The following is an 11,741-nucleotide window of genomic DNA, read 5'->3' on the forward strand; positions in this document are numbered from 1 at the left end:
TCGCTCTCTAGATGGATATTCTATTTTTCTTGTCTAGAGCTTTGACTTTCTTGACTGCGTAAAAGCTTAAACTGTAGCAACTAATTGGGGGAAATAAATTCTATAAGTACTCAGATATCCGCCAGTAGAGATGTAATGGATCCCTAAGTCCCCACACAATGGAGGGACTTGTGCAGAGGAAAAATGTGGTGGAAATTTCTATTAATTGAGTCATTAGTGCATTTATTTCAGGTTTTGGTAAGTGGTGAGTACAGGTCAATTTGAAAGGTAAAAAACTGATTTAATCAGAGCTACTTTTATGGGGAGAATCGTCCTCTCAGTACTGAGTGTGTACATGATTGTCCCAATGTCCAGCATATTATAAAGCTCCTTCTACCAGCATTTTAACTATAATATCCAGCATATTATAAAGCTCCTTCTACCAGCATTTTAACTATAATGTCCAGCATATTATAAAGCTCCTTCTACCAGCATTTTAACTATAATATCCAGCATATTATAAAGCTCCTTCTACCAGCATTTTAACTATAATGTCCAGAATATTATTAAGCTTCTTCTATCAGCATGTTAACCATAATGTCCAGCATATTATAAAGCTCCTTCTACCAGCATTTTAACTATAATGTCCAGCATATTATAAAGCTCCTTCTACCAGCATGTTAACTATAATATCCAGCATATTATAAAGCTCCTTCTAACAGCATGTTAACTATAATATCCAGCATATTATAAAGCGCCTTCTACCAGCATGTTAACTATAATGTCCAGCATATTATAAAGCTTATTCTATCAGCATGTTAACCATAATGTCCAGCATAGTATAAAGCTTCTTCTACCAGCACGTTAACCATAATGTCCAACATATTATAAAGCTTCTTCTACCAGCACGTTAACCATAATGTCCAACATATTATAAAGCTTCTTCTACCAGCATGTTAACCACAATGTCCAGCATATTATAAAGCTCCTTCTACTAGCATTTTAACTATAATGTCCAGCATATTATAAAGCTTCTTCTACCAGCACGTTAACCATAATGTCCAACATATTATAAAGCTTCTTCTACCAGCACGTTAACCATAATGTCCAACATATTATAAAGCTCCTTCTACCAGCATTTTAACTATAATGTCGAGCATATTATAAAGCTCCTTCTACCAGCATGTTAACTATAATATCCAGCATATTATAAGGCTCCTTCTAACAGCATGTTAACTATAATATCCAGCATATTATAAAGCGCCTTCTACCAGCATGTTAACCATAAAGTCCAGCATATTATTCTCAATGTCCAGCTAACTATACAGCATCCTTCCCCCTGACCATTGTGTTGTTAGGCTAAATTCTTAGAACCTCCCTGGATTATATGATACAGAGTGAGCTCTACGTCAGTTTGCTCAGCTTATCTTGTGTGAAATCCAATAGGCTGACTAGGCTGCAGCCTAGGGCGTGAGGCTTTTTGGAGGCAAAATTGTGACAGGGAGAGATATAAACGGAAATTAATTTTAGAGTGTAAGAGAATTGTTGTTCTGCAAAGTAAATAGAAAACATGAAAGAACAATGTAGTAAGGCTTAATCTTGACGTATTCCCATGGTAAGGGCTGAAGACTATGAGTCATCCTTGGGCGGGGGGCGCTTGAGGATAAGAGAGTAGGAGAGTTGACCCTTTTAAAAGCCAAGTGGAGCTGAGTTTCAAAATCATGGGAACATAAACATGAGCCGGATTTTAAATTAAGGATGAGTTTGTTTTTACCTACCTTCTATTAGTTGGTGTAGAAGGCGAGGGGGCACTACGAGCATATTAGCCTAGAGTGACCTGAACCCATAATCAGGCCCTTCCCGTGATACAGACGTAGATACCTGTCCAAGCCATATTATTTGCAGGTAGTCGAGGGCAGGTGCAATCAAGACGGCAATAAAGTGAACCGCGTGTGATTGGCTGTTTGCAAATTCTCCACCATAGTTAGGTGGATTCTGCTCTACACGAGCTTATATTATACGCGCCTGTTCTTTTCATGTGTGTGAGACGGGAAGTTGTTTCTCCTGTGTCGGAGAGGTTTTTGAAGTTTTATCAATACCTTATAGCAAACACGTATTTTGCAAACAAAACACATGGTTATAAACATGAGAGTAAGTGTATGTGACTAATGCCTGTGGCTAACTGGATGCATGCACTACCCATGCAGACCTGCGCGTATCTTGCAGCTTTGCAATTACAGCCAACTGCACCAGACCGGTGCCTTTAAGGGATATAATATAAAATTTGTGCTCAGCCCCAGATTATACATTTGTGGTCAATTAAATAATTTGTTATTTTAACCTGTTTTGTTTACCCCATTTAATAATTAGCACACACGCATCAATACAACCATTTATATTATATTGCTAAAATAATCAGCAGCTAGATGGGTGATGATCTGGCAGAGCCATAACTAGAGATATTAGACCTGGGGCAAGAATGAAAACTGACAGCACCTGGCCCTCAAGTTTAACCAAATTAACCTAAAACGTTCTATCCCCTGCGCTCACCCTCTCCCCCATCAGCTTTGCTCCTCTCACACATCCCTATCGCCGTCCCGTGATCACAATTAAAATATCTTTCATCTGCGGTGAATGGATTGTGTGTAAAGTGATTACATCTTTTTTGAGGAGCTCTTTGATTTAAAAAAATATTCAGTTTGCTTAAGATGTATTTTCATCATGTGTAGAAATATACTTATTTCTTAAACCAAAATCCATGTATGTTTGGCCAATGGAAGAATCCTTTTAGCACTAAAAACACCAAACAAATGCTTGTTATGTTCCCAATAAGAGTGTCACCTTCTAATTGTGAGTCCAGTAGTTTGTGAATTAGATCTGTTGATGAAATCTCAGCAGTGAATCTGGAAGTCAATAATACGGATCTCGCTTTATCATAATTATCTCTCAGAAAGAGACAGACTCCCGGTAACAACACAAAGACATTGTGAATGTCACCTTTGATTCAGTTTGCAGCCAGTTCTCACAATTATTTCCTCTAGGCCTTGAGTGAGTGACCACGGTGACAGGACCTTTACTAAGAGATTTATCTGTTTAATAAATAAACTATTCATTATTACCCGAGAAAATATGCTGTTCTACTTGTGTACACCGTCCATGAGTTCAATTCTGCATTAATTGGCAAGAAAATAAATATGTCTTTTGCAGAGGACGAATAAATCTTTAATGCCGTTTCCCCAGATAATAAATGGATGAAATCGTGATTGGAAAAAAATAAAGCAATTACAAGTGAATAGATTGTTCCCACTAGGGAGTAAAATGCTTCTTATAGAGTAACTGTCACATACAGTCCAAACAACACCACGTTCAACAGATATCTCAACAAACGACATTCGTAGACCCCAATGTTTGGGACAGGTTAAGGGGGTGCTGTCACAATACACAGGGGTGTGGTCATGTCATATTGTGGCGAACCAAATCAGCCCGGGTGGCATGCCACCCCCATACCCTAAAAACGCCCCTTCAATGTCACATACCTGGCACTGGTAGGTCATTTCCAAACTACCCTAGAATTGGGACAAAATCACTGATCCGCAGGATAGCAGGAAGAGTCAGGAAACTAGGGAGGTATCATCATCGTCAACATTTATTTACGTAGCGCCAGCAGATTCCGTTGCGCTTTACAATTGCAAACATTAATAAAACAATACTGGGTAATACATACAGACAGAGCAGTAAGAGGGCCCTGCTCACAAGCTCTTAATCTATGGGACAATGGTTTGATACACAGGGGCTTGTGCTACATCATATTAAATATTTGTCCAGCTAAAATGCAAAGGTTACAAAGTATTTTGTGGGCTGTGTGATCATTCACACAGCAGTGTTGGTCAGACGGTTGTTGTCTTGTGTTAGCAGTGTAGAGGGTGGTAATAGGGTAACCTAGGGAGATTAAGATGTTGGTTGAGGAATATTATAAGCTTGTCTAAAGAGGTGGGTTTTCAGAGACCGTTTGAAGACTAGAGGAAAGTCTTACTGTGCGAGGGAGAAAATTCCACAAAGTGAGTGCAGTCCGAAAAAAGTCCTGTAATCGGGAATGGGAGGAAGTGATGAGAGTGGAAGAGAGCCATAGATCTTTTGCAGAACGGAGGTGTCGAGTTGGAAGATATTTTGAGACAAGTGAGGAGATGTATTTCAGTGCAATTTTGTTGATGGCCTTGTATGGTATGAACATATAAATAAGGATATAAATGGGTTTTTTTTATTATTGAATACCCAGGTTGGTGTTCTCGAAAACCCAATAGTGCTAAAAAGAACAAAAAAAAGTGCAAAAATGGAGTGCGGAACTTCAGGCATTCCCCAAAAGAGGATGGACCCCTCTATCGCCAAAGTCCCTCTTGCCACGCCTACTGGGCTTAGCGAGTTCCATCAACCTGGCTCGTTGGGTTTGGGTTGGACTGCCGTGGCTGAATTTGCGGCTCAAAGTTGGGGCTCACAGCTAAATATTAAAATATAAGACATTAAAATAAAATGTAAAAGGATTCATGCTTAAATAGATATACTTTGTCGCGTTTTTAAAACGTTTATTGTCAGATGTGTGTGTTATAGTTTGTAACACTTGTTTAAAAAGTTGATATGTTATTAGAAATAGGTGTCTCTTTATTTTATTAACTGTATTGCTTTATCTTATTACTGAAATTAAGGATAATGTGTGGCCCTTTTGAAGTTTTTCTATGTTGCTGAATAATTTTATTATTTGAGTTCGCAGTACACATGTAAAACTGTTAATATAATATACAATGTATCCAATTAAACTCGAACATATGCAAACTGGCTTATAGCCAAACCTGCTTGTTACAATTTATCTAAAAAAATGTTAGTCTTTCTAAATTTAAAAAAATTCTAACTTTTTCGAACCACTAAGAAGGAAAATACTAATTTAGACTTTTGCATCAAGAATTAATTTTGACATGATGTGTTCCCTTTATTTTGTTGTTCCCCAAAAACTTCCTGCCTTAGACATCTGCCTCATTATAGATACACCCCCACACATAGAAAAGACACAGAGAAAACACCCACGAACACATAGCTCAAGCTTCTAATTAGATACGGAGATACAACGTTAAATTAGTCATGGTGATTAATCTCAGGGCAATTAAAGTGGGTTTTATTCCCCATATGTAGCATTTAACATATTCAAATGTATCTTATCCATTTTATATTTTAATTCATTTGATTTAAATAATAGGATACTGTCCAGTGTATTCAAGGGACAGTAAGTAAAAAAAAAATACCTATTTTGAAAACAATATATGTATCTGCATTCACTTTTGTGCTTGAGGTAGATTTTGAAACGACACCTGGTTATGTCATGCAAGTATTGTGAGCCCTTTAAACTGTACCTGTCGTACACAGTGGAGGCAGCCATTTTGTTGGTGGAAAAAAATATTCATGAGAATGCAACTAGGAACTTGTGACATCACAACCTGCCAAACAGATAGATGGAACGCGACCTCCAAATTGTGTGGCTGATTGACTCAGTCACCTGATTATTCAAGGGTTGCGCTGAACAGCCAGACTGCAAAGGGTGAACGCAATTTTGTTAAGGCTGACATTACGTTTTTTTGGTGTCATCGACTCACCATCAGCAAATCTTATCTTACAACTGTCCCTCTTTTGGGACAAATTTTTCTGCCCCTTTTTCATTTTAATCTGCCATCTTTTGGGTCTGATGTGTAGTTATGAATGGTGAAGCCTCTCTAATAGTTCCCAGCAGAGTCTATTACGATCCAAAATGTATAATGACTTATATTTTTATATTTTTTTATTATTTTTGTATTATTTTTATATTATTACATATTCAGAGCTACCTGGTGTTTGCAGTGGTTTCTAGAGCTGTTTGTGATGATTGGCTTCTGAAAGTCTGGTTGGCCATTTCAGATGTGGGACTAGTTGGCTTAAAATGTTGTTTATTTAAAGACTAATACAAAAGTGGAAGCTGCTCAAATCAATTTATAGGCCATAACAGGTGCTTGAAAGGGTGGGGTTATCCTGCAAGGAAACTACACACAACATTTTTTCCCCCAGCACACTGCAATAGCCAGCAACAGATCTGCCATTTCTACTGTAGATAAAAATGCAAAAGTCTTTGTTGCACACATATTTAAAGACCAATCAGTTTCCAGTTCAACTCATTTAAAATAACTTCAAGAAAATATATGGACGGCGATATCACTGTGTCATGGGAGTTTGCCCCTTTGTATGTTTAAAGTAAAATAAACCCCTCACGTTTTTATCAGCAATGGACATGTCTCCCGTTATTAAATATAGCCCCAAATCCTCGAATGGTAAGTATCATTTTAATAATTTGCACAGTCCATCCAGCACGGTCAATAAACCTACAGTATAAATATAGTGCTTACACAAACAGAAAGATGTACCATTATCATAATTATATATATATATATATATATATATATATATATATATATATATATATTAGTTAGTGGTTCCTGTGTGTGTTGCTGGTGCGACTGTAAGATATTGAGGCTGTATGCACTGATCTCTTTTATATCTTCATGTTATTCTCCTACGGTCCTAACATCACTGAAAACATGTAAATGCCATTTATCCAAATACCAACCTCCCAATACAGATCTGACTGGCGATTGGATGGGTTCTGTGCCCCGGTAATAGAGTTGTAACTTTCAACTGGTCGTTTCTGCAGAAACAAAATGACAGCTGAGAATTGAATTCATATCCACAATACGTAGAGAGCTAAAAACAGAATACAATAATAAAAAGATGGCTATCTCCGTAACAGTGACATGAGAAACTAAACCTACATTTCACACTACGTGATTATTAAGACTTCAAAACACACAGGGAACAAAACAAAGCCTCAACGTCATTCCCAAAGAAAATATTGTTTATTATTGTTTCATATGTACCCGCGGCAGAAATAGGATTTCTATAGGATGAAGTGTCTGTATGTGTACATAGTAATCTGGTACATTCATTTGAATTATAATGATGGGGAATAAGTCTCTATATTCTGATTTCTCTTGAGTTTTGCTCTGGCCCATACAATAGCTGCTTCCACCGTATGTTGGAGACAGATCCAATTTAAGTTCTATCATGTTTGTTGCCCCAGTATACATTGTGTCAGCCTGTTTACAGAGCCGGTCTGGATGGGCAGTGCGAGTTATCTCTCTCCATCCTTCTCCATTATTAGATGCTGGTGTCACTTCTCCGCTAGGTTATTAAAGTTCGGTTAAGACTTTGCTGTCTAAGTACAGAAACAAGTGAGGCGTCAGCAGATTTTCCTATCGGTCTGCAATCAGCCAAAGTCCCCCAAGGTAGAGGAAATGAAAGCGGTGAAGCAGAGTAGCATCTAATGATGAGGAAGACGGCTTCTTATCGTCTGGGGAGGCGTGCTGGGTTTTTACAGACCACACACGGGAGAGGAGTGAATGAGAAAATGAGATGTTTAATAGTCTGATTTTTTCCCAGTTTATTTGTAAAATCTGCTTTGCACAGAGCGGTACACAGACGTCCGTACAAGGTAAATATATAGCCCCAACTGGTTTACTGCTTGACCACACTAGCATGGACCTGAGTGGATAAAGATGAGAGATAAGTTCTTATAAACGACCAGTGATGAGTCTGTTTCATCCAACAACAAGAGGGAATCACACTTACATTCGATTATTAAAGCTGGGTACACACTATAGGGTATATTTACTAAACTGCAGGTTTGGAAAAGTGGAGATGTTGCCTATAGCAACCAATCAGATTCTAGCTGTCATTTATTTAGTGCATTCTATAAAATGACAGCTAGAATCTGATTGGTTGCTATAGGCAACATCTCCACTTTTTCAAACCTGCAGTTTAGTAAATATACCCATGTAGGTTTTTCACCTGATTATCACGCCAATCACACAATAAACGACCGTCAGGCCCGATATCACATTAGTGTGTACACTGCAACGATCATGTTTTATTGTACCAAAGCACATCGTATCGTTTGTTTTGATTTTATAAACAGACTAAAGATCTCTATAAACGATGGAACAATGTCGGGCAGATTCTGCAGTGTGTACGCACTCAGGACCGGCAGTGTAGTCAGATCTCCATAGAGTTTACAGAGTCGCGATCTTTTCAGCCTATGGTTATAACAGATGAAGAGCACAGATCTGAAGGTAAATCTTGTGTGTACACATGAATCAGCTGCTGATCGGGATTGTATAGGACCCACCTAGCGGGTAATCCGGCCTTGTCACATTGTGTAAACTAATAAATCATGGATACTCTGCTCTTACCAGACATTGTTAATGCTTTTCTAGTTACTACAAGCTGTACTCTGCATTAAACACCACAGGAATATATATTTTTCCAGTGCAGACGGGCCGGCGGGGGTTGCTGCCTGGTAAGCGCGGTGCCCTCCTGCGCTTACCGCGTTCCTCCGGCCCTGCAAGCCTTGACACTGAAAGTTCTAGCTCTGCTCATCTGCTGAAACTTTGTTCATTGCCACTGCGATGAGAGAGGTGGGTGACATAATGCAGGAGCTGCTGGAAAAACAGCGCCAGATGTGAGGAACAAAGGAGTTAACGTACCTGAATCTTAATACGCGCTCAGCCCCGTGCAGATGCTTTGTTACCCTCTTATCAAATCTCACAGAGACCTTTATCTGCCATTTAGAGAGAGAGGCGCATTGACATTTTCCTAGCTGGCTGGGTTTAATAGAATGTTCCGTAGAGGAGAGAAACATTGTATCATGAATTCCAAGTAGGAAACGTCTACAAGTGGTTTCGCATTGGAAGCTTGGTCACGATGCAACATAGATCATAGCTGGATGTTTCTATAGAACCAGGCTTCCTATGCATGGCAAATACTACCAATATCATTTCCAGCAGCCATCGGCTACAACGTCACTAAGTCTGGGGTCTATCTACCAAGATGGAACTGGTGTCGGAATATTAGGAGAAAATTGAAATATAGATTTTTTTTCTTTCATGGATGAACAGTTTAAGTTTAAATAAAGGTCTTGTTCTGTATCCTTTAAACTGCTGGCGTCTTGTTGCACAGAATATCACAGAGTAGTGTGTCTCTGGGCTGGGTGATTCCCAGCCGTCAGTAAATGGGACATAAATAGCGAGTATATTGACGGCAATGGGTAAGACCCCTAAAAAGGTGAGCAGTCCGTAAATTTTGATAAAACTGCCAGTAAACATAGTGTCAGGGTCTGTCGATCCTGGTTACAGTAGATTTGTCTTAAACACACCATAGGCAAACCGAGGGGGGGGGGGGTTACTAGTGCCTGGAACCCCCCCCCCCCCCCCCATCCAAGCCTGGGGCACTATATAATTGAGGTGGCTGGACCCTGGTCCCGCTTCACACGGCTCTGCTTGAAAAGGGAGAGCTGTGTGCACCTAACAGTAGTGCACGCAGCATTGCCATGTATATTATATGGATAGAAAGAGTTGGAGAGCAGCCAAGCACTGTCTAAAATTATAGCCACGCCCCCATGCATGCTGGTCACGCCCACTGGCAGGGAGGTGTGGAAACCCCCCCTCTACAAATCCTGCGTTTGCCCCTGCACACAATGATATTGAATAAGTCTTTCTGTGAAAAATTATAATAATAATATAGATCATACAGTCAGGAAATGCTGATTCTTATAGTTCCACAACAGCTGGAGAGCCACAGATTTCCTACTGCCATGGTAAGCTACAGCTGACTTAAGATGCCCTCATGCTTTGATTGGTCAGTTTTGCCACATTAAATGACCCAGGGCCTGTGTGTGGACTTATTATAACTGATTAAAAAATCCAATCCAGCTGTACTATTGTTGCTTACACATTTCGAAGAAAATACAGAAAGAAAACAAGAGGAGAAAAAGAGCTGCAAATTAGAACAGAGATGCGATAATCCCCCAAGGAGCTAGCAATCTAATTGCGTCTACAAGGTTATAATGCCTTTTTTCCTAATTGTGGCTAAGCTGCATGCAAGCCAGTCCCTGGACCTCTGTGTTCTGTTAAATGAAGCATTACTCACACAATCTGTGTGCCCAACATCACGCAGCCGGTGTGATAGATGCCAATGGGGACCGACAGGCTGATAACTCACATTGGAATCTCATCCGTTGAATATAAACACAGGTTAAAGAAAGACGAGTTCTCTCTGTGAAATCCGTTTGCCCCGGGCAACCTCTGCTACACATCTAACTGCCTTTGTCTCCAAGAAGCTGCTGCAATTTAACTTGTAATCATATAAAAAGTAGATTTATCTCTTGCTGATACTTAGTAGAGCTGCTTGGCTATACGACGACAGAATACCAATAATAATAATAAAGACTAATGTCACTGAGTGTCTGGGGACCCTGATAATTCTCCTGAATTTTTTTTTTTTTGCTATCCTGCTCAAAGGTATTTACTTTCATGCTAGCCAGAGGATCGCTTCATTTCCCTTATATTTTAACACGTACTATTTATTGGTGTTTTTGCAGCAAGAGATCAGAAAATAATTCTAAAATGCCATCTGCAAAACGATTCTAGTGATATATTAGCAAAATAAATAAAATGAAAAAATAATTTAGCTAAACAACCCATGAATGGACAGGGCTTTGCAATTTAGGAGTGAGGCACGGGTGGACTTGGGGAATGACCAAAAATATCCAAATGTTTGGACATTTCTGATGGGGGATATGATTAAAAGTTTATTGCAGAGCAAAAATAGTTTGTTGTACTAAGGAGAAGCAAAGTTATGTCATGCGGAAAGTGTTCTACAGGTGCTGTAATCAATAGTAGCCAAGTATTCATTTGTCTTTATGTAGCAAGTTGTGCTAGAACATTGACAGTTTGAATCCATGGGGGGGGGGGGGGGGGGGTCCTCTTCCTTCCTGCTTTCAATCCATTGTGGAAAAAGAAAAAAACACATATACAACTAAGAACTGCTCCTTGCAGAACGCTAAGTCACCTGTTAGCTTCCAAGAAATACAGAGACTTGATTGGTCGGAGCATGGGAAAGCCATTCTGTATTGGTTAGGAGTGGTGGACTCACCACTAATCGTATTGAGCTACGTTAATACAATGTAGTTAATGGATACAATCTTAAGATATGTGCAAGGTTTGGATGCATTTTGGGCCTGATTCATTATTATTTTCTTTGTTAATGTCTTATCATTAATGACTATATTTTCAAAAGGTGACATTAATTGAATAGGTTTTTTTTTTGTGTGTGGTCTTTTGTGACGTGATATTCCACATATGTATTGGATGTATCCTGCAGTGTATTGTCTGTTAGAGCAGAGCGGATTTAGACTTGTATTCCTCAACAGACGTATTTTCAGATCCGATCCTAGTTGAAAATTAACCTTTCTTCCATTCCTCCCTCTGTCCATTATCCTTTCTTTCCTTCCTTCTCCTGCTCTAATTATTCCATGGAAGGATTACATGGTGGGTTATATATAATGGGCAGTTTGTAAAAATAATTTCTCAGAGAAAAAAGACCGAACTACAAAAAAATGGTGGACGTTGGGAAAAGAGTTTGGCACGGAGCTGTGAGAGATATACATTTTATGAACTTCTTAAAGTAATGCATTTTGTATAATTACTATTCCCTAATGAACTTTGCCTCACATTCTTATCTTTTCTTCAATATGTCTCTTCTCAAGAATGTGCACATCCAGCAGTTTCAGTACAGGGAGCCCACGACCCCCATTTGAGGCCTACGTGACTGAGATAAGACACCTGCTGTACATCCTG

General features: G+C 39.2%; 2 protein-coding genes across 2 annotated transcripts in view; both read left to right on the plus strand.

The window, feature by feature from the left end:
• LSM3 (LSM3 homolog, U6 small nuclear RNA and mRNA degradation associated) overlaps window positions 1-11,741 on the plus strand; it is a 491,439-nt gene that overhangs the window by 364,704 nt on the left and 114,994 nt on the right. The window lies entirely within an intron of this gene.
• CCDC174 (coiled-coil domain containing 174) overlaps window positions 1-11,741 on the plus strand; it is a 72,931-nt gene that overhangs the window by 36,264 nt on the left and 24,926 nt on the right. The gene's annotated exons all lie outside the window — the stretch shown is intronic.

Source organism: Mixophyes fleayi, chromosome 8 (assembly GCF_038048845.1).
Source record: "Mixophyes fleayi isolate aMixFle1 chromosome 8, aMixFle1.hap1, whole genome shotgun sequence".
Classification (NCBI taxonomy): domain Eukaryota; kingdom Metazoa; phylum Chordata; class Amphibia; order Anura; family Limnodynastidae; genus Mixophyes; species Mixophyes fleayi.